The 24260-nt window shown below is 33.5% G+C and overlaps 1 protein-coding gene across 8 annotated transcripts in view; it reads right to left on the reverse strand.

Moving 5' to 3' along the window:
- The window catches only part of LOC113518482 (protein lin-10-like), a 209203-nt gene that overhangs the window by 167722 nt on the left and 17221 nt on the right, over nucleotides 1-24260 (reverse strand). For all 8 annotated transcript variants that reach the window (XM_052892958.1, XM_052892955.1, XM_052892957.1 and 5 more), the window contains exon 2: nucleotides 478-535. The gene's annotated coding sequence lies outside the window, so the exon portion shown is untranslated. The remainder of the gene's footprint in view (nucleotides 1-477; nucleotides 536-24260) is intronic.

A 24260-nucleotide genomic window follows, 5' to 3' on the forward strand; every position in this document is an offset into this window, starting at 1 on the left:
TGACATTTGGCTGACTCAATTTGACACATATTTTTTTTAATTAAAAACAAACTAGAACCAAATAAAAAAATAAAACAAATGGCGCCATTTTTGAGTGTTGCATATATATATATATATATATATATATATATATATATATATATATATATATATATATATATATATTCGTATTGGTTACAAATTAATATACATGTATAAATTTATACGGCGATCATAATCAATTCATAATACGGAGTAATTAGTAAAGATAAGCATCATCAATAGGAATCATTGTGCTCTGTTTATTTTGTTCTTTCAAATATATTCGTAATAATTATAAATCGTTTTTATTTTTCAATTTAAGCTAACAATATTTTTCTCCAATATTCTGAGTGAGTGTAAATGTGTATTATGGTGTATATGTGAACAGTGTTTATTTTTGTTGAAGCATGTATGAAGACACTATCATTACAAAGATAATATAAAAAAAAAACTTACATCAACTTCATAAAATGCGAATAAACAGGCCACCCTCAACACGAACAGCGCAGGCTATCTGTAACAGTAATAAAAAGGATTATTAGAACCATAAGCTAACCAAATTTCAAATTTTATAGCTTAATTTTATGTTCCTTTTTCTTTGGACCGTTTTATAAGCTATGACAATTTCGAAACAGCCAATAAATTCTAAAAGTTGTATTTATAGGAAATGCTCATATCTGACACACGCTATTCGGGTTCAGATCTGGTGAACATCCTGATGATAAGTGGTAATTAATTTTCTTATATTATGCACTAGCTTTTACCCGCGATTTCGTCCACGTAACCGAGGTATATTCGCTGACTGAGATGTCTTTATGTATTTATCCCATGTTGAACGTATATACCAAATTTCATATCTGGTTAAGCCGTCAGTCAAGGAGCTAAGAAATAATAAACAAACTCACTTTCACACTTATAATACTAAAGATATTTAAATATTGTTAAGAAAGTATGTGTATTTGTATATTACCAGATATGTTATTTACTTTATTCACATCACACAAATAACAACAGACATACAAATACACATTAAAAAGAGATAAAAGAACAGATATACAAAAAAAGCAAAATACATAAAAAAAGTAACAATTTATCCATAGTAACTCAAAATGGTCACAACTCAATTCATTGCTTTGCCCTCAAAAGAGTAAAACACTGATATTCTGTTGTGCCCAGAAACCAATAAAATTAACTAAGCGGCCTGCGAATGTAGTGTACCAATATAAGATATCAGGGGGAAAGGAATTGTTAGTAATGGAGACTGAGAATCCTATTGCTTGCAATATACCCAACCAGGTCGACCTCCTCGCGGTTCTCCTGGAAACTATCATGGTTAATTCCTGATGAATTCATCATGATGGGCTAACTGGCCTGTTTTCATTCTCATCTATCACCCTTCACTGGTGCTCCGCCAGCGTATCCCGTTAGCGCAGGCGGGGTTACCATACCATTTACACCCATAAAAAAAAAAAAAAAGATATCGGTCACATTGTACAAGACTGCCCATTATAGTAAGAGGGCAATCCAGCAGACTTGTTCACCCTGGAGAATGACGAAAAAAAAAATAACATTGTTATCTTTAAAATAATTATAAGAGCAACTGACATGTTGCTGTATCAACCTTTAACTGTCCACTGCTAAACGTAGGCCTCTCCCATGGGGTTTTGCTTCTAGTTGCCACGCTTGGCAAGCAGGTTAGTATTCGCAGATTGTCTTTAAGTGATGTTTTAAGAAAGACGCAACTGCCCATCCCTCCACTATAAGCTCCCTTAGTGGCCTCTTACGACACCCAAGCAAAAGGAAGGTATTGCCTATTCTATACTGGAACACACTAATATACCATAAGATAAAGAAATAAACCAATAAAACTGAGCATTTTTTCGAAATAAACATGGGTCGAAAGCCGACAATAAATTTTAAACTTCCCATACTAAAACGGCGCCTTCCCAGTTGTCAGTACGGCGGACCTATTTTTTGTCGTTTTTCGACCCATGTTTCTATGGGAAAAATGTTCAGAATTAATGGTGAAACACACCCTTAAAATGATGCGAATTTCGATTTCATTCAGTGGATATCACAACTCGAAATTTACACGCGATTTTTTACTTTAAATTACTCTTAGTAGTCTAATTGACTTCGACTAGATTTCAAGATCCTCATCATCATTATCAGCCTTTAACTCTCCGCTGCTAAACATAAATCTTCCCCTTGGGGGGCTTTACCAGTAGTTGCCATGCTTGGCAGGTGGAACTGCAATCGCAGTTAGGCTTTAAAGATGTTTTAAGAGGGACGCTGCTGTCCATCCCTCGCTCTTAAGCTCCATTCCCTCACTTAGTCGCCTCTTACGACACCCACAGGAAAGAAAGGGGTAGTCTATTCTGTGACTGGATCACACATTAGAAAATCCTAGTTCTACATAATAATTATAATGTTCCACAAAAAAAAACCACTTCAATTATGGCAACACTAGATATTTTGATTTAAAAACTAAATTAGTGAACCGATTTTGACCAAATCTCTATTGCACCAATCTGTAAGTTCGTACATTCACATAAAATAATTACCAAATCAGTTTACAACTGACGGAGTTAAGAGGTTATCGCATCGTTCGATTTACTTCGAACTTTGCAGAATTATTGTTTATAATTCATAATCAACATACATATATTTCTTTTTTCAAAATACTCCTCAAAGGAGTTGAGTTCCCTTTTGAAGCCATTTGATTTATTTCTATCTATACCCACCCACAAGCAGAATTTTTCAATAAAATTAATATTATCGCGGATGAAATCTAGTAATATTATAAATATAACAAGTAAGTTTGTTTACTTTTAACTCCTTAACGACTTACCCAATCACTATGAAATTTAGTACACACTATATGCAATGGAGAAGGATACAGGCTTTTTATCACGATCAATCAACATATATTTATTTATTTATTTATAAAAGATATACCAATAATATGTTCACAATAATTAAGCAGACTAGATAATGCTATAAGTAGTGGAGAGAAGAGATTGTTAGTAATGGGGATTAGTAACCTTATTGCTAGCAATATACCCTGTCAGGTCGACCTCCTCATGGTTCTCGATCGAGAATGTCCTTGTTTTCGATAAACACGGCTTGTTCATACAAAATTGCAAATAATAATATTTTATAAATTATTTTGTATTGACAATATTTCAATCTGTAATTTTTGCTAATAATGCTGAACTACCCAATATATTTCTTTTTCTTTTTACAATAAGACATGGCAAACAAGCTAATAATCCACTTAATAGAAACACAGTATCCTCGTAACGCAGACGTAACGGGGGAAAGGGATTTTTAGCAATGGAGTTTGACAGCTCCATTGCTAGCAATATGCCCTATTAGGTCGATCTCCACGTGGTTCCCTCTGGAAACCATCGTGAACAATTCTTGATTCTTGAACTAAATTCGTTACGATGGGCTAACTGATCTGCTTCATCCTCACCTATCATCCTTCACTGGTGCCCCGCCGGTGTATACCGATAGCGCGGGTGGGATTACCATTCTATTATCACCCATTAAAAAAAACGCAGACGCAGCCAGGGTAAATGTAATAATTTAATATTTTTATTTATGTAACATTTTTCTCTTTATCGAAGCAGAATGAGGGATGTGGCAACGAAACGTAAAAGGGACCGGATGGATTCCGTAGCACATAAAGATAAGCTCACAGAATTCATCCATGTTTTAGCACAGATGTAATACAACAGTGGTAATAAGGTGGCAAATGGCTATGTGATAAGAGATTTTTTTTCAGAACCTATCTTGCGCCTACATACGTTACACCAATCGTCATTTGCCATAATATGATGAGAATGTTCGTTCGTACATTTTTATATGAAATTTATTTAAATACAAACTATATCCCGCGGCTTCACCAGCGTAAATAGATACATACATCCTATTTGCTAAGTTAGAATATAGAAGGGAAAGGATTGTTAGTAATGCGGGCTACTAGTCCCATTGCTAGCAATATAGCCCTATCAGGTCGATCACTATGCGGTCCCCTCTGGATTTTTTGATGGGTGAAAATGGTATGGTAACTCCGCCTGTGCTAATGGGATACGCTGGCGGAGCACCAGTGAAGGGTGATAGATGAGAATGAAAACAGGCCAGTTAGTCCATCATGATGAATTCATCAAGAATTAACCATGAAAGTTTCCAGGGAGAACCACGAGGTCGACCTGGTTGGGTATATTGCTAGCAATAGGATTTTTAGTCTCCATTACTGACAATCCCTTTCCCCCCTAGCAGACAGGTTGGCAACCGCAGTTTAGCTTTTGGTTGTTTTTTAAGGGATTCTGTTACCAATCGTTCGACTATTAAGTTTCCTTAGTCGCTTCTTACGACACCCACCGGAAAGGAAAGGACGGCCCTTTATATGCCGTGTGCACACGGCAATGTAAGAAATTACCTGGCACATTTCGATCATTAAAATGTTGATCAAATAACTTATATTAAACCCCAGAGATACCTAAATTTTGTTGAAATACGAAATGAACTTTACGCTACACTAATTTGAATTCATTTATTAATAACATCCATATTCATTAAAAAGTTTAGACCACTGAGAAAAAAAAAAACAGAATAATTATAACAATCCCATTTCGGGAATACAGCCGTATTGTTAACAATTAATTAAAAATAATAAGATTGTGTCAGTATTACATACGAGTATGTAAAAAATATAGATTTCAGTCATGTTAAAACCAGTTACTTAGACTTACCAGAGGGAGACTTTGTACAAAAGTCGATTGCTTGGGTACCTCTGTCCCATTCGTGTTTCTACCGTGAAGCAGTTGTGTTTGCATGGCTGTGTTTCGGTTTGAAGGGTGGGATATGGCGTGAATTTACTGGGTACAGAGGAATAACACCTAAGTCCTCAGGAATGGCAACGCATGGGGGGTATCATGGGCGAAACAGTATACTCTGTTATGTCCATGGTACTGCTCATGTCTTTAGGCGACGGTTACCACTTTCCATCAGGTGGGCCGTCAGCTTATTTGCCATTCTAAGTAGTATAAAAAAAAACTTAAAAACTTTATTGAATTTAGTAATTTACTACTAAATCAATTTTGATTAAATTACTTTGGAATTTATCTGTCATTTCAACTTTCCAGATAAAAAAAAAGTCTAAATCAGTTTATAACTGAAAAATGTGCGAGGTATCATACCTAAAAAATACACCGAATGGAGAATATTATTCTTTTTTAAATTAGTTGAAAAAAATAAATTATTATTAATTCTTACAAGAATCGCAACAGTTTATTTCAAAAATCATATTTATTGTTGTAAAACACTATTATTAGAGATGGCAAGTTCAACAGTGTACTTAGTTTGAACCTATGGTTTTTTTTTTTTAATTAGTGAAAGTGGCATTATAACCCCACCTGCGCTATCGGCATACACTAGCGGGGCACCAATGAGAGGTGATAGGTGAGGATGAAAAGGCAGGTCAGTTAACCCATCGTGACAAATTCAACGATAAATTAGTCACGATAGTTTCCAAGGGGAACCGCGTGGAGGTCGACCTGATACATTGGTACCAGGTATATTGATATACATTGGTAGATTGATAGCAATGGAGACTAACCTCCCGATTACTAACAATCCCAATGATTTCCTCCCGTTTACAAGAGAACCCTAAGGTAAACAAGACAAAAAACGGCACGTGCCACAGATTAGGTAGATGGGATTAGGTCGAGAAAAAAAAAACATTCGACGAATATCAGAGGGAGCGCACATTCAGAAAAGTTCGCTCCACGCGAAGTGTCTTTCCGTCTTCAAAGAAACAGATACCTACCTGTAAAGAAGTGTTTGGAAACAATAGCATTTCCTATATGTTACACAGTCTCGAGTGTCTACTCTCAATTGAAGTTCTGTCTAAAATATTTATTCGAGTGCTTTGATTTCTGTTTTTCAAGCAAAATTTCAAACAATAGTAAATACCAAAAATGGAAGCTTACTGTTTTTTTTAATGCAACTTAAAATGGCAAACAAGCTGACGGCCCACCTGATGTAAAGTGGTAACCGTCACTTATAGACATAAGCAGTAACCATGGATATAACAGAGTATGCTGTTTCGCAGATGATATCCCCAGGCACTGCCATTCCTGAGGACTCAGGTGTTATTCCTGTGTAGTCTATAAATTCACTGCTATATCCCACTCTTCAAACCGAAACACAGCCATGCAAACACAACTGCTTCACGGTAGAAACATGAATATGACAGAGGTGTCCAAAACAAACGACTTGTACAAAGTCTCCATATTGACTATTTACAATGTTTAATTTTAAACTTTCGCGTTGTTTACACATATTTTCAATACACAATCGAAACTAAACGAGATGATGTTGAAAGTGAACCATACAGCGCCATCTAGTTTCTTATTTCGCTGTCATTCCTTCCTTGGCTTCCATGCGTTTCCTTATGTGGCCGCGCTTTGATTTCACTCTGTATGTTTTTTGCTTATTTTAAGTAATTAAAAAGGTTTATCATTAAATTATTATTACTTTTATTTCATCAGATGAAAAAGCTTCCACAGGTAAATAGTACCAAAATACCTGCTTCTTTATTGCCGACGTTTCGACGTGAATTGTTGGTACAATTCACGTTGAAACGTCGTAAAAATCGTGACCACGACGACCACGTCGTGGAGACTTTTTCCTACGAAATACTATTTATCTATAAAAGTTTTTTCGTCGCGTTAACTCCCGATTGTGTATTAAAAACATTTACAATGTTATTAATATTCTTATGCCATTGTTTTATTATACTATGTGGTCCTGGCATAAAGACCAAATAGTATAATATATAAATTTGGCAGAGGAGAAAGCCTAGATCCCACTTCCCGTTCGAAGTGCTCTACGGTAATATCTATGCCAATATTCACAAAAACTTTCACGGCACTTACGCGATAAGATAGGGTAATCTTATCGCCGTTCTACCGCATATTACACAAGTGCCTGTCATAATCACAGACACTTAGGGTAACATTCAGCTACACACGTTGTAGAAGCATACTATTCAACAGCTATATAATATTGCTTTCACGATAAAAACAATTATTTCACTAAAAAATGGACGACTGTCTAATGAATTTTCTGGGGGGAAAGGGATTGTTAGTAATGGAGACTGACAATCCCATTGCTAGCAATATATCCAACCAGGTCGACCTCTTCGCGGTTCCCCCTGGAAACTATCATGGTTAATTCCTGATGAATTCATCATGATGGGCTAACTGGTCTGTTTTCATTCTCATCGATCACCCTTCACTGGTGCTCCGCCAGCGTATCCCGTTGGCGCAGGCGGGGTTACCATACCATTTTCACCCATCAAAAAAAAAAAAGAATTTTCTGTCACTAAAACTCACTAACCTAACTAAAACTATGGTATATAGCATGATGCTTATAATATTATTTATTATCTATACTAAATTCATGTTAAGTATACAAAAATATATTGCTATTTATAAAATGACCAAAATAATTCTGGCGATAAGCAGTCTCTAGCCCCACGTCTGATAATAATTTGCTTTACCGTACATTCATGACGATAGCTAACTGAATAAGTTATGAAACCTGCCACTAAGTGACGTCATGCAGTCTGTAAACGAAATTTATTAGAGTAACCATATTGTAGATAATAATAATGGGAATTTAATCCTACTACTATTCATCAACATCATCATATCAGCCATTTATTATTCACTGCTGAAAATAGGCCAGTACTTGGCACGCTTGGCAGGAGACGCTGCTACCCATTCCTTGACCATTAGGTTCACTTAGTCGCCTCTTACGACACCCACGGGAAAGGAAGCGGTAGCCCATTCTATGTCAGGACCACAAGGCACTACTATTGGAGAGAAGGAATTGTTAATAGTGAGGATTAGCGGTCCCACTACTCTCAGGTTGACTTCAACGCAGTCATCCCAGGAAATCATTGTGGTTGATTCTTGATGAAAATATCACGATTGGACAATTGACCTGCATTCTTTCTCACCTATGATCCCTTACTGGCGCTTCGCCAGCATATACCGATAGCGCAAGCGGAGTTACCATTCTATTATAACCCATTAAAAAAAATATATATTGTTTCGATCACCAATGTTTGTTTCATTTGAATCTGAATCCAAAGGTTTTGTAGAATTTTCATTGAAATATTGTACATAAAAAAATAAGATTTATAATAATACCTTAATAATGTTTACATTTCTATATTTAGTATTTATTAGAAAAGTAATAAACATGTATATTGTTTCCAGACTTGTTATTTGTTCCATCCGTAGTCCACGGGGTGAATAGCAATTGCTTGTCGACAGTGTTGCTATGCGTAGATTATTATTTCTCCCTATATGCATAGACAAATATTATAAATACGAAAGTCTGAATGGATGCTTATTATTCTTTCACACAAAATCTACTTAATGTACTCATATTTGAATAAAGTTAAGTAAACGGATAGGTTATATCCTAATTTAGCACATTTTTTTTATACAACTTTATACATACATATCAAACTTTTTATTCGTATACTGATTCACGCGAGATACAACTAATTTAAAGTGACTTCAGCACACACAAATTAGTGGGACTACCATGAAACCCGTGCCAAAGTTTCAGACCTTAATTTTGAGCATACGACAAAACATGTTCTTATGAAAATCAGATCCGTAGGCGGTAATGATTTATTCGTTATGGTTTATAACCATAGCATAATAAGTAGTAAAAATCTGAATACAAAATATATTTTAAGTCGAAATTCAATTTAAATTGATGGTCTAGAAGCTTGGAATTATATATAGGAGTTTCTAATATAACATAAGCTTCTTAGTACTAAGACGGAATTTCTCGAAATTCCCACGTGAACGTTACAAACAGAATTGAATAAATATGAACTCACGAGGGCAGGTATTTGTAATTTCTCCATAAAGCATAGAAACCTTTTACATACCTCTCAAAACTTACTAGTTTTATAAATTACAGAAGAAAAAAAAACCGTTAATTGCTTTCCGTACCAATTTAGGCCCATTAAAATTTTCTTCGATAGAAAATTCAAGGAAATATTAATGGTACTTAAAATATAATTTACTCAGTGGATTAAGAAGTTAACGAAAATAATGGATACTTATATATAAAATAGTAATAATTTATTATTTTACGTTATAACTGTCTAATCATCATCATCATCATCATCATCATAGCAGCCATTATCTGTCTACTGCTGAACATAGGTCTCTCTCTGACTGCAATAAAAAACGGTCCTGAGTCACCTGCATCCAGTTATTACGTGCAATGCATTTGAGGTCAACACTCCATCTACTAGATGGAGTGTTGACCTCAAATGCATTCTATAAATGGGGGTTCTCGTAGACTGTGTTTGCCTCGGAGTCGCTACTTAAAAACTTTCCTATATTATACGAGGTCTGTCCGGAAAGTTCGTATAAAAGTGTTCTGGAATGCGAGAAAGAGGAGTGGGGAGGCCAGGTAAGCGCAGGACCCCTTCCTTATGTCCCTAACAATGCTTCAGTTCTGGTCTGACCGCCGTGCGGTGCGAACTGGCTTGTCACGCCATCTGTGAAGTTACCTCTTAACGAAACCCCGTCGGCATGGAGCCCGCTTCCGTTGAAGAGCAGCGCGTCGTAATCAAGTTTCTCTCGAAACTCGGCAAGAATGGCCGTGAAATTTTTGCCGATCTCAGAACAGTTTATGGGGATGATGCTGTGAAGGAACCAACCGTCCACAAGTGGCTAAAAAGGTCAAGACAATGTTGATTGTTTTTTTCGATGTTCGGGGGATTGTCCATCAAGAATTCGTCCCTCCAGGCCAGACAGTTGATGGAAAATTCTACGTCGATGTGCTCAGACGCCTCAAAGCTCGTGTGGCACGAGTTCGTCCAGAATTGGCGCGAGAGGGGCGTTGGATTCTTCACCACGACAATGCCCCTGCCCACACCTCTCTTGTTGTCCGTGAGTTTTTGAGTAAAAATTCCATTACGGTGACCGAACACCCCCCTATTCGCCGGATTTGGCCCCGTGTGACTTCTTCTTGTTCCCAAAAACCAAATTGGTACTTCGGGGGCGGCATTTGGGGGACATAAATGAGATAAAAAAAGCTACGACGGGGCAGCTGAGAAACCTACAACCAGAGGACTTTCAAGGAGCCTTCTCACAGTGGAAACGGCGTTGGCACAAGTGCATTATGTCACAGGGGGAGTACTTTGAAGGGGATAAAATTGATTTACCTGAATAATTGTAAAATAAAATTTTTAAAAAACTTTTATACGTACTTTCCGGACAAACCTCGTACTTATAGAGAGTCATAATTTCAATCGATCAATTTTGACAGTACCTATTCATCAAGATTATAGATGTATTATTTCACTTTATTGATGTTATCTTATATTAAGAGCGTTCATAGCTTTAGCTTACCGAAGTGTGGCAACATCGCAAATATGTGTCAATTTAAAAAAAATATTTTGAAATTTTCAATGGCTCTAATAGATTATTAAAAAGTTCTCTGCTTGCGCAATAAAACGTTAAACATGCAATAATATTCTTATTAAACTGTCACTAAATATTTGAATTTTAATGACAAAAATGTGGTTGAAAAATTGCGATGTGGTTGAAATATGAAATAAATGCTAAGTTTTTAGTGGTAGATTTATATATACAATGTATTCTATGATTCATGTTTTAATTTGGTAGCACAGTCTTGTTTAAATAATTAAACAGAAACATTAAACATTGTTCAATTATTTTTGAAAATTTACTGACAACAACGACTTATTTACGACCATTTACGACTTTGGTAAGGAAAAATTATAAACGCTTTTAAAACCCGATTGTCGTCCTGCTACTGGAGACGAATTACCCCTTCAAGGCGAGTATATAGCCAACTATTATCACATGGCTTGGTATATGATGTTATTTCGAATGTGCAGTTGTGCATTTATAATAAGTTTACTATTGTAATCTTTTGAAGGAAACAATAAAAAGTATCTATCTATCTATCCTTTGATCGCCTCCTACATTTTCCTTGGGATGAAAAGGAGTGGTGAAACATATTTTTACTACGTCACTACGGAGAATAAGAAGCTACAACAATAATGTCTTTTAATATTATCCACAGAAAACTTCATTTCGTTCTATACGGACCTACTAACAACACAAACATTAAACTTTACAATGCTACTCTCCAGGCCGAAATTCCATTTATTCTAAGAACTTTGTGACCGCCTACATTTGGTCAAAGCAGTTAACATACTTTCCAACCTTGCATACCATCAGACCATATCCTACCATTTACATACGTTTTCTACCAAGTTGAAAACTAGTTTTGAATACACGCGCGACCGACACAAAGTGTGTAAGTACCTAACCTCTTTAGACTCTATTTACCAAACTATGTGAATCTACCTAAAGACTATTAAAGCAATAAGTGATCCTTATCAAATTGCTTACAACGAAAGACTTGAACATGAGTAGTTTTAGGACGCTTTCGAGCTTGTAAATTGATAAATTCTTATTATCTTTACATTACTCGAATTTCAAATAAAGACATAAATAAGTATACTTTCTTAAAATAACAATAAAGTTGATAGTTAACAAGGATTGGGTTTAGCTTACACGACCTGATGGTATTGGGCAAATTTTTTGTTAGCGTCCCTAAAGTCACCAACATTGCCAAATGGGCCGATAGTAACATTGATACTGATCTACTAATTGTGTAATTCTGACGGCAAAAACGCTGCAGTGCATTTAAAAATACCAACATAGAATTTAACTGAACCCTTCTCGTGGCTTCTTAGGAATGGAATCTAATGGTCCCTAGCAATATAACCCATCAAGTCCGCCCGGAAATCATTGTGATTAATTCCTGGCGAATTCTTCACAATGGGCTGATCTAATTCCATTCTCAGTTATCATTCCTCATTAGTACTCTGACAGTGTATACTAACAATACAGGGGTGACCGTTCCATTTTCATCTATTAAAAAAAAGTACTAAAATACTGGTCAAAACGTTGAACTTTCAAAGCAATGAAACTGAAGGAAAAATAACATCAGGGGAGCATCGGAGGCGTTTAAATTAAACGGCTTAATGAGCTATTGAGTTGGGAAACAATTTCGGTGGGCTCCTGTCAATCACTAACTTCAATGTTTTCCAATTTCCGGCCGGGGTCGATTTTCAATTTTGCAAATATACAATCGTTTAATGGACTGTTACGTTTTATATTAAAACACGATCCCATTTTAATTATGTATGCCTAGAAAGGTAATAAGGACTCTTTGTTGAATAGAACCAAAGTCAAAAGGACAAATCAAAGACTTCGGTTGTAACAAAATTAATATGGAGATTATATTGCCGTGTAGCCCCAACGTAGAATGGCTCACCCTTTTCTCATGGGTGTCGTAAAAGGCAACTAAGGGAACTTAAAGGTCGAAGGATGGGCAGCAGTGTCCCTTTTAATACATCACCAAAGCCTGACTACAGTTGCCAATCTGCCCGCAAACGTGACAACTAGTGGTAAAATCCCCATTTATGGTGGAAGTCCATTTTCAGCACCAGACAGTTAACAGCTGATATGAATATAGGAGTATGATTTATAAGAGATGGAAATTAACGCGATCATTTAGGTAAATAATTTAATGTGTGATGTGGGACAATGAGTGGGTAGAAGGAAAAATTTCTGCCTAGGAAAAGGAGGCATGACAACGCTACTTCAGTCTACTCGTGACCACGGTCGGTGTAACTTGATTGAAACGTTATGACAACTCAAGTAAATTATCATAGTTTACATATATAATCGCATTAATTTCCATCTTTTGTAAATCAAGAAAAACATGCAATGCGAAAGTTTGAAAATAAATATGGAACTAAACTCTAGCGAGCTAGTTTTTAGCGAAACTGCATAAATCGACTTGAAAGTTAGTAAATAGAAATTTCGTTACATACATACCGAAAAAATCTGACCTTTTTTCACAACATTTTTAAATATTCTTTTGAGGAATTTCATACACTGGTTATTCCACTGGAAATATTTTGTTTAATTCCGCTTTTTGATTAGTCAATCTTCGAGTGTTGACAGTTGCATACATACATACAATCGTAGCAGAATTAAACAAAATGAGTCTAATCAAATGATATAATTCTATAATATAAATTATATAATATAATTCTAAACATTTTGAAACAAAATAGCAAATCGCACTATATACCACTATATATGTACACTGTACCTTACGCTTACGCCACACAAAAATACAACAAATTTTATTAAAATATACAATTACATTTTTATCTAGTTAATAAAGAAATTAACATGCTACTAAATGAAGCGCTAGCATGAAAATTGAAACAAAAATCAACAGCAACTCTCATTAAAGCTTGATTCTCCACATCACGTAATAATACCCGTAAAATCTAAATTAAAAAAACTGTGTTACATTAACTCTTCTCAGTTTTAGAAAATTAAAATGCATCTAATATATTTCATATTAGATAGCTTTTAAATACACAGTTATTGAATTAAATAATTACCGACACTTTAACAAAACTTGATCAGTTACACTATTCAATATAATATCAAAAAATAAATTTTTCATATGTTTTAACTTAAAAAGTTACGCTAGATATAACCAGCATTAATCAAAGTTATGCCAGACATAACCTGTACTTTCTAAACTTAGCACAACTAGTTCTTTCTAAACTCAAGTTAAACCTAACCTGCACTTAAAGTTACTGTATAACAAACAATTGTGTAAGTATTAACTGCATATTAACCTCATGGTTTCAAAATAATCCAATTATCCAGGAAGCTCGCCGCAAGTCTAATAATGAGTTCAATATACCGACCAGTTAATAGACTTAATCTCAATGCACCAGTTAATACCAGTTACGAGCGGATTACACCCTTCCTGCTTTGAATTTTAAGAGCACCTATATTACATCACAGCTCACCTCACGATGTGATTCCAATATTAGATTCCTCTAGAACAACACGTAAATGTATTCTTTATTTAGCTTTTAATGTAGGTATATACATTGAAATTGAATTGACAAGACTCAATAATTTATTCCATCAATACTATCCAGTATATAGGATTTCCCAATTTGAGTTAGTTAAGTCAAAACAACAATCTGTCATAGACAAACTTAGTTACTCTGTTTTCCTAATAATTAGCTCCAATTAAGTGCGCTCAATTATAATTCATTTTTACTACATATTATATCTACCTTTGTTATATCTATCTTTTATTATATTTTTACGTTACATTACTAGATTTAACAATTAATTTTTATTTATTTTATTTATTATTCATTTAACACTTTATCGCACCAACATAACAGGATTTGTTGAACAACTTTCAATACGTATAGTGTAGTTAAATTAAATTTTGTTGCCAGAATAAAAATAGTTTCTTGAATTCTGGGAAAATGATTACGATGGTACCATATTATTGTTTGCAAGAGTAAATTTTCGATTTAAGTAACTGAGCACATTGCTTTTAAAATGTAAATACCCACAAGTAAATAATTCATTCATATTCATTGTTATAATTAAAGAAAATGATTGAGATTTTATTCACCACAAAAACCGACTTCAATTGTGAAATACCCAGTTATTTTGATTTACAAAACTAAACTACTAAAAGGATTTTAAAAAAAATCTATGTGACCAATCTGTAAGTATATCCTTTTAAATAAAAAAAAAATCCAAATCAGTTATAACTGATAGAGTTGTGAGGTAACAAACATTAAAAATGCGATCAAATTGAGATATCTTCATTTTGAAGTTAATTTGAAAAATAAGAAGTAAACCCTATCGATTGTAAAAAGTAAACAAATGTTCCCTGGAAAGCCAAACAGGTCAGGTACATATTATAATAATTTATAGAAGAGCACATATGTTTTTCTAATAATAGAAAAATAGGAAGTTTAAAACTTAAATTAGGTTACATACTAAACGTGACAGATTCGGGGGGGAAAAGGGATTGTTAGTAATGGGGATTAGTAACTCTATTACTAGTAATATACCCTATCAGGTCGACCTCTTGATGGTTTTCCCTCGAAACCATTGTGACTGATCCATTGATGAATTTGTCACGATGGGATAACTGACCTGCTTCATCTTCACCTGTCATCCCTCACTGGTGCTCTGCCAGTGTATACCGATAGTGCAGGCGGGATTGCCATTCCATTATCATATATTAAAAAAAAACGTGACAGATTCAAATCTCAGAGCTAATAAATTATATTCAACCGATACTAAGTCAACCTTGACTGACAATATTATGTCCTACCATTCTTCTTCTTTTCATTTAAGTGTTTCCTCTTGTCGCAGTAACTAATTCACGAATTTTCTTCCAGCCAGCTCTATCCCAGGTCATATCTTTGACCTCCCTGTACGACATCACACCTAGTGTTTTCTTTATCTGTCCCATGTAGTTATTCCTCGGTCTTCCGATTCCTTTTTACCCTCTATTTTTCCTTCTACTATGCTTTTTAAAAAATCGACTTGTCATATAATGTGCCCCAGCATTTTTTTTTTATTTTTTTGAATAAATGAATGAATGAGTATACTTTATTTGCATTATACAATGTCGGAAATAAGCAAGGCAATTTACAAACACAACGATATAATTGTATAAGTACAGTAAGGGGGTTTTTTATTTTATTTTGCCTCTTCTATTCGTCCTACCATTAACAAGCTACAATTTGAAAAATTATAGTAGAAGACGGTGTACTTTAAAATCGATTTTCCCAATTGATTCCATTTATGGCTCAGATAGAATCTCTATATAGTAGAAGCAGCGGTGCCACAGCTTTATCGCAAACCAGAATTTCAACGTCCCATTGAATATGAAAGCTCAGTCGAAGTCGATCTTGTTTGAGGAATGACCTGTCAATATTGGTGCAGAGATAAAATGTGAGCTTGCAACTCACATAGAAACCTGTGATATATAACAAATGGGTTTAATATAAAGAAAAAAAAACTGTTTCCTTACATTAGTAAATTTTTTTAATCATACCATAATTATTGGAATATGAATGAATAAATGAATATACTTTATTTGCATTATACAATATAGGAAATAAGCTAGACAATTTACAAACACAACGATACAATAAGGCATAAGTACAGTAAGGTGGTCGTATTGCTGAGAACAATCTTTTCAAGACAACCTTAAGGTAATGGACTAATTGTTGTACAAGTAGGTAGGTAGGTACTGTACAATTAAAAAAAAATCTTTTGCAATATATATATATATATATATATATATATATATATATATATGTATATGTATATATATTAATCAAATAAAATCATATAATCCCATGCATATATGTTAAATACAATATATACCTAATACTTGGATATATATTTATAATTATAGGCGCAAGGAATTAATATATATTTTTTTAGATTTTAACTATGTATGACCGGTATAAAAGTATTCAATGTCCTTTTAAATACTATATGTATGCTAAATTTAGACAGTCGAATAAGCCATTGAAACGCCATGAGGTAATTAAAAAAGCCACAATTATAGTTTCATTCATAATACTAGTAAAATTAATAAGTATTTAAAATTCGCTGTAAAAAATTGGCGTTCGTCATATCATGATAATGATAGAAATCTAAAAGTGAGTTAAAACACAATAATATTTCTGTATACATTAAATAGCCGCATAAAAACAAAACCAGAGGGAGACTTTGTAGTTACAAAAGTTGTTTAAATGGGTACCTCTGCTCCACTCGTGTTTCTACCGTGAAGCAGTTGTTTGCATGGCTGTGTTTCGGTTTGAAGAGATATAACACTGAGTCCTCAGGAATGGCAACGCATGACGGGTATCATGGACGAAACAGTATATCCTGTAATGTCTATGATACTGCTCATGTCTATAGACGACAATTACCACTTTCCATCAGGTGGATCGTCAACTTGTTTGCTATTCTAAGTGGCATAAAAAAAAGCTTGCGGCAATTTACAATATCGGAAAATGACAATATATATATATATATATATATATATATATATATATATATATATATATATATATATATATATATATATATATATATATATATATATATATATATATATATATATATATATATACCAAAACATCGACGAACCGCGTCGACGATGCAAATATGAATAATAAAATTTGTTAACTACGTGTACCTGAAGGCATACAGAAAATCGAATAACATACTAAATATTCGATTAACATTTAAATTGGAAGAGACTCGTTTTGAATGTATGTAATCTATCTGCAATCTATCTGCAGTGGAGCAGTTGCGTTTGCATGACTGAATTTTTATTTGAAGGGTGGGCATGGAATTACAGGGTATCAGAGGTAATACACCTTATTCCTTGGGAATGGCAACGCATGAGGGGTGTCATAGGCAACATTGTACTCGTAGCATGCACAAAAGCATACGGACGAATTGAAAATCACCACCGTTTAGAAATTACCTAAGAATATACTAATTACAAAATCTATATCTCGTTCTGGATTGCCAGAGGCCATTTTTTATTTCATTTTTACTCAAATGCCAAAAATGTGTTTTCCAAATTAATACGATTACCTTCAATTTACCGAATCACAAACTTGTGTCGATTTTCAGCATGTACGAAAAAACGCCCTTATCTACCTACACATTACGTCTTCACCCCATATTGTTGAACGCTCTTCTCTATCTACATCTGACTTCCCCATATTGCTACCGCCATTAATATATTATATCGGGAGGAAAGTGATTGTTAGTAATGGAGACTGAGAATCCCATTGCTAGCAATATACCCAACCAGGTCGACCTCCTCGCGATTCTCCCTGGAAACTATCATGGTTAATTCCTGATAAATTCATTTTAATGGGCTAACTGGCCTGTTTTCATTCCATTAGCGCAGGCGGGTTACCATACTATTTTCGTCCATAAAAAAAATATATATTATATTGAATTTACATACGGTTATACGGTTTACAGGTACCGCCACTTATTTCATTTCTCTTCAAAAAAATTCTCTAACAATATTATTTCTCCATAATTTAGGCGAAGTTGAAAATATTCACCTAAAATTAAGAAATATTACTCAATCTTGCAACTCCGATCTCGTCCTGTCACCGAAACATTATACAACAACGTAAGTATGCCAGATGATTATATCAAGCGAAACTTCAGCTCTCAGTCACAAGTTTGCCCCTAACTTGCAACTTCATACATTTCATTGTTGGATACAGTCTAAAACTCGGAAACTGAGCCAACAGTCTCTATAAACAATGTGCTCTTAATTTGTACAAAGTTCACGAAACTAGTACATTCGCCAAGACGACATCCGCGCGAATAATACCTGGATTAGTAGGTACTTCTTAATTGAGGACTTAATAAACAACATTCAATACCTCAAGAATAGCAACGCAGAATATCATGAGATACCATGGGCATAATAGTGTTTCTTGTAAAATCCATGGTACTAACATATTCATGCTTGTTTGCCACTTCACATGTAAGTATGTATTCAAAATAGAGCCAATGACTACATCATCATTATTATCATCTCACCATAGATAGATAGATAGATACTCTTTATTGTTTCCTCCAAAAGATTACAATAGTAAATTTATTATAAATATAAACAATTACAAGAAATAATCACAACGAGAAAACAATGAGCGGCCTTATCGCTAAAAGCGATCTCTTCCAGGCAACTATTGGATGGAGAGGAGTAATTGTAAACAGTTTGATTGGAGGCACGATGAAGACCCTATTATTTATTTATATATATATATATATATACACACACACACATTTACATATATATACACATACATACACACATGCATATAAACACTTACATAAATACTGCCAACATGTATACGTAAAGCACAGTTATAAATTTTTATATATCTTACTGTCACTGTATCTTATGTTGGTGATCCTATAAATAATCAAATAATTTATCTATCACCAGCTTTTTCAAATAAGTGGTATATGAATATTTTCGAACACGAATGAGAAAGAACAAAAGAGAAGAACCTCTTATTAGAGATAAGCTCGCCTTTGTACATTATGTTTATAATGAATTGTGATTAACAGGATGTTTTGTGTACAATAAAGAAGAAAGAAGAACTTTCATAGGATAAAATAGAGAAAACAACCAAGTGTTACATAAAGTCTCCTTAGATACTCTTGCCTTATCCATTTTCGTATCTCATTTCTGAATGTTTCACCCTCAAAATTTATTCGATTATAATTAATTATAATTGTGCATAATTGCACAATATGGGTGATGAACAATATAATGTAATGAATATTGTTTCCCAAAAAAACATCGATTGTGGCAAAATTGGTTATTTTAATATAGAAACGAAACCACAGAACCCATTATGATAAAATATCTAAAGGACTAATCTGTAAATACATACTTTCAGATAAAAAAAACTACCAAATCGGTTTATAACTGACAGAGTTATGAGGTAACAAACATAAAAAAAATACACCCGATTTAAGTATCTTCATCTTTTTAAAGTCATTTGAAAAATATTAAAACTCATACGTCGCATAAAGAAAATAAATAAATATAAAAATAAATAAATAAATAAGGTTTTCCCAAGAGCCTACAGCATGGGGTTCTTCAAAAAGGGGGTAAAGAAGTTTCATCAGGGTCGGCAACGCACGCTTAATACCTCTGGTATTGCATGTGTTCATAAGCTAAGGTAACCACTTACCATCAGATGGGTCGTATGCTTGTTTGCCACCTCAGTGGTATAAAGAAAAAAACAAAATCTTTTAAACATAGCGAACAAGAAATTAAAATATTTGCAATGTTTTAAATTAACAACTTTCTCTCTCATATACAACGATAATATCAATACAATAATAATAAAAAATTCCACCCGCCCGGGACAAGTAAATAAAGAAATTAAAGGGATTGTATATATTACGGGTCATTGGACAACATTACAGAATATTTTTATACTGTAACAACACAATTAGTTACTAGCTTTTTCCCGCGGTTTTTATCGCGCAAGTAAACATATGAAGTATATAGAGATAAAAGAAGAACATATGGTAACTTAGGAGGGATGGATATAGGAACATATGGTAACTTAGAATGTATCAAATTTCATTCAAACCGTTTAGGTATTAAAACATGATTAAGTAACAAATAACTGGCCCTATAGACAAGTGACAAGCGAATTCATCGATGGAATCGACATCGATACCGAATCCGTGAGATAGAATGAGATAGCAACGTCGGATATTTCATTCCAACTCATGGACTCGCTAGCGATGTCGATTCCATCGACGGAATCGCTTGCCATTTGTCTAGAGGCCCGGACGCCAATTATTGTCGATCGATAAACTAAATCAATGAAAATCAAACAATTATATCTGTTCTAATTTTTATAAAATACGCCCGAAGATGAAATTTCAATACCGATCGTAAGTATAAATAACAAAAAACCATTTTAATTAAGACAGAAAAATAAAGTAAGAGTAATTTAAACAATATTAATATAATCGAATTATCAATCAATTTAATATTTTTCTTCTCGATTGTTTTTTCAAAACTACATTAGGTTTTTTTTTTAAATATCATAACATAATTCCGAACAATGTACAGAGGTTACTACGTAAATAGAATAAATATCTAAAAACGGCGCATGGCAATATAGGTACTTATTTATACATACCATACATACATACATTGTTCGTAACAATACAAAAGAATATGCTAATATAAAACACTAAACTACAATTTGAGTAGGTATTCGATGTCGTTTACCGTGAAAACAATGAATGAATAGACAGATTTGTCGCAGGTGTTCTTCACACAGAGAATTTAGAATGAAAACCCATAAAGTTCTTAAATAAATTAAAAAAAAATTTGTAAAGTTGAATTATAAATATTAGTAATAAAATTGTAAACCTGGACTATGTTTGTACATGGACTTTATTAAAAAAATATATATATATATATATAAGGAGCCTAATAAGAGTAATTTAACGCAAAAGAATATTATTTTATTTTTTTGCCTGCATGTTTGTACTAATCCCACACTAAAACTACTACACGAAATTGGATTACATACATTTTACCCTAATAATGGTAATGGTATATTAAGATATTTCATTTGTTTCTACTTCAAAATCTATAAAAAAATTTTATACCACTGAGGTGGCAAACAAGCATACCCCAGCAAACAAGCAGACCCACCTGATGGTAAATGGTTACCATACGAGTAAAAAATCAATAGTGAGAAAATAAAATAATAAAACGCTATAATTCACTTAATATTTTCTTTAATACACTAATAAGAGAAAAAATTACTTATCATGTCATTTTACAATCCGCATAATACAAAAATTTTCTATAAACGTCTATCATCCTTACTAATAATAAAAATATGAAAATGAATTTTATTAATATGTTTATTAGCGATTTAACAACTCAACCTTAAATGTCATGAAATTTGATATACACATATTATAATATATGGGTTAAAGAAGGACATAACATAGGCCACTATTATACATACATACTTTATATATATATATATATATATATATATATATATATATATATATATATATATATATATATATATATATATATATATATATATATATATATATATTCTTTATTGCACTTGTAAGTTACATATAATATAATGCACTTATAAATGTTGTGAGTATATATATATCCCTGTCAAACGACATGTCCCGGTGACGCAAACGAAGACGCGGGTAAAAACTAGATACAAATAAATCTCACTTTAATACTTTTTTTTTTTTATATATATATATATATATAATATACAGGCAAACGAACGTATGTTTCACCTGATGGTAAGTAATTCCGACCACAGACAACCGCAATATCAGAATAATAGCAGGTGTGTTGCCAGCTTTTTAGAAAGGAATATGCTCTTTTCTTGAAGGTTTAAATCACTTAATTCAATAATGTAATAAAAATAAGTCGAGGTACTTGACAAAATTTATTAAGTCGAAACCGTATCAGTTTAAAACTAAATGGAGCATAACTTAGCTCCCAGATGTGCCGTGTTGCATAAACTACTGCCATCGTGTACAACTCTAAATGAATGGTGGGTGGGTACATCGACAATTAGCTAGGCAAGACTTGGATTTATATTTACTAAAATATGAGTTATTTCTATAACAATTTACAATTGCCAATTATCTAATATTTATAAATATATTAAATAAATGTTTGAATTTATTTACTTATTTCTGTGCCGAAAACAAGTCATTTTATCGTAAATCAGTATTATTTTTAACTTCATCATTCGCCATATGGACCAGACATAGACCACCCCTTCCTTTCTCGTGGGGGTTGTAAAAGGCGACTAAAGGAACTTAATGGTCAAGAGACGGATAGTAGCGTTCCTCTTAAAACATTACCAAATCCTAACTGCAGTTGCCAATTTGCCTGCCACCACAAAAACTAAAATTTACTAAATTCGCTTTCTAATTTATTTCTTGTAAACACATTGATAAGCATCCCGTTTGAACAATATCAGAATGCATTATAACCTTAAAGTTTACTGAGTAACTGAAATATAATCGAAAAGATATGCTTGCTTGATCAAGCGCCGAACGGAAGAGAGTTCGAATCAACGACAATTCTAGTTACATTTTTTACTAGATCATAGACAATAAGAAACTAAAATCTTGCCCATTAGGAATAAATTATGATTAATTTATTCCTAATGGCCACTTTCATTCCAAACATTTCCTTATAAATTCATTTGATAGAGAATGAAAAATAGCTATAACAAAGGAATAATGATAATAAAACCGGTATCCAGAATAATCAGTTCGGTGCGAACTCGTATACTGTTGTGTTCGGTAAATCTTCCCGCAATAGGTGTCAATTGCGAAACCATTGTACGGCGCGGACATTTAGCAAAACCCCAGATCGATTATTAAAATGGGAACTGCGCGTTAATCCCATTAACGAGTATTGAAGATTGTGAATGGTCCACGGACTGGCGGGAATTCGCCGGCTCTCAGAAATATTAATGACGTTTTTTTAATAGCCCTATCGGAAATTGATACACCTACTTTCTAGAATGAATCGAATATCTATTTTGAATTGTCGCTTAGACATCATTAGCGTCTTTGATATCAATTTATTGTAAGCTTCTTCGCCCACGCTATATAGATTTTACTAAATAAATAATTCCCAGCATAGACAGCCCAACGTAGTACAAAATATTATTCAGCAAAGAAATATGTGGTAAATAAAAAAGTATGGCTATTGATATTAAGTACCTACATTTTAATCATCCATACGTATTTAGCTCTGTATACGTCTGAGTACACTAAGATTCTACCTACCCTACTAGATCTTTGTAACAGCGAGGTAAAATAACAAGGTTTCGCACTCAACTAAGAATGATTAATATAGAGGCTTTGGAAATGGAAAAGTAAGCTATTTATTCCATCCGTAAGAGCGACATACATTTATGTCTGTCTATATAAAATTAATATATACTTGTGTAACAAATAAGTGACAATTTATCCAATTCAATTTTGACATCAACTGTCCGACGTAACCACGAAAAAAAATTAAACTTTCGATAGACAGGTGTGCAATACGTATTTACATGTTTAACGAAAAAAAAAATGGTGTTGAACATGTGTTTATATCTAAACCTAATAGTATATAAGTAATAGTACTAAAGTACAATATAGACACATCCCGCCGTCCGTTGCGATCTGACCTCATCCCCTCTCAAATATGCGTCAACGCCCAAACTCTCTTTTACCGCGCTAATCGAAAGTATCTGTATCGCACATCTGTACAGACGTTACTTGTTTCTATAGTTGTTACAAGCACGGATCAGGGCAAGTGTTTGAAGTGTCTGGGGTGTGTCCAAACAAAGAAAGTATATATTATTAAAAATAAAAATAGTATAAAGTAATAAATCTTTTTATAATAATCTATAGATTTTAACGCATAAAATTACAAATAAATTTTCTTACACTCACTGAACAATATTTAATAACTTTGACCAGTTTTGTTGAACATTATTTAGGTGTACAGTGTTTTAAATATTTTCTGTAGTAAAACCGCAATGATTTTGAATTATTGAGAATATTCTCAATATTTAAACATAATATATGAAACAATTAATAATCACTCTCCATGGAGAGCATGAAGAGATT

The sequence above is a fragment of the Galleria mellonella genome, unplaced genomic scaffold, assembly GCF_026898425.1.
Source record: "Galleria mellonella isolate WM207_F2 unplaced genomic scaffold, CSIRO_AGI_GalMel_v1 utg171, whole genome shotgun sequence".
NCBI classification, from domain to species: domain Eukaryota; kingdom Metazoa; phylum Arthropoda; class Insecta; order Lepidoptera; family Pyralidae; genus Galleria; species Galleria mellonella.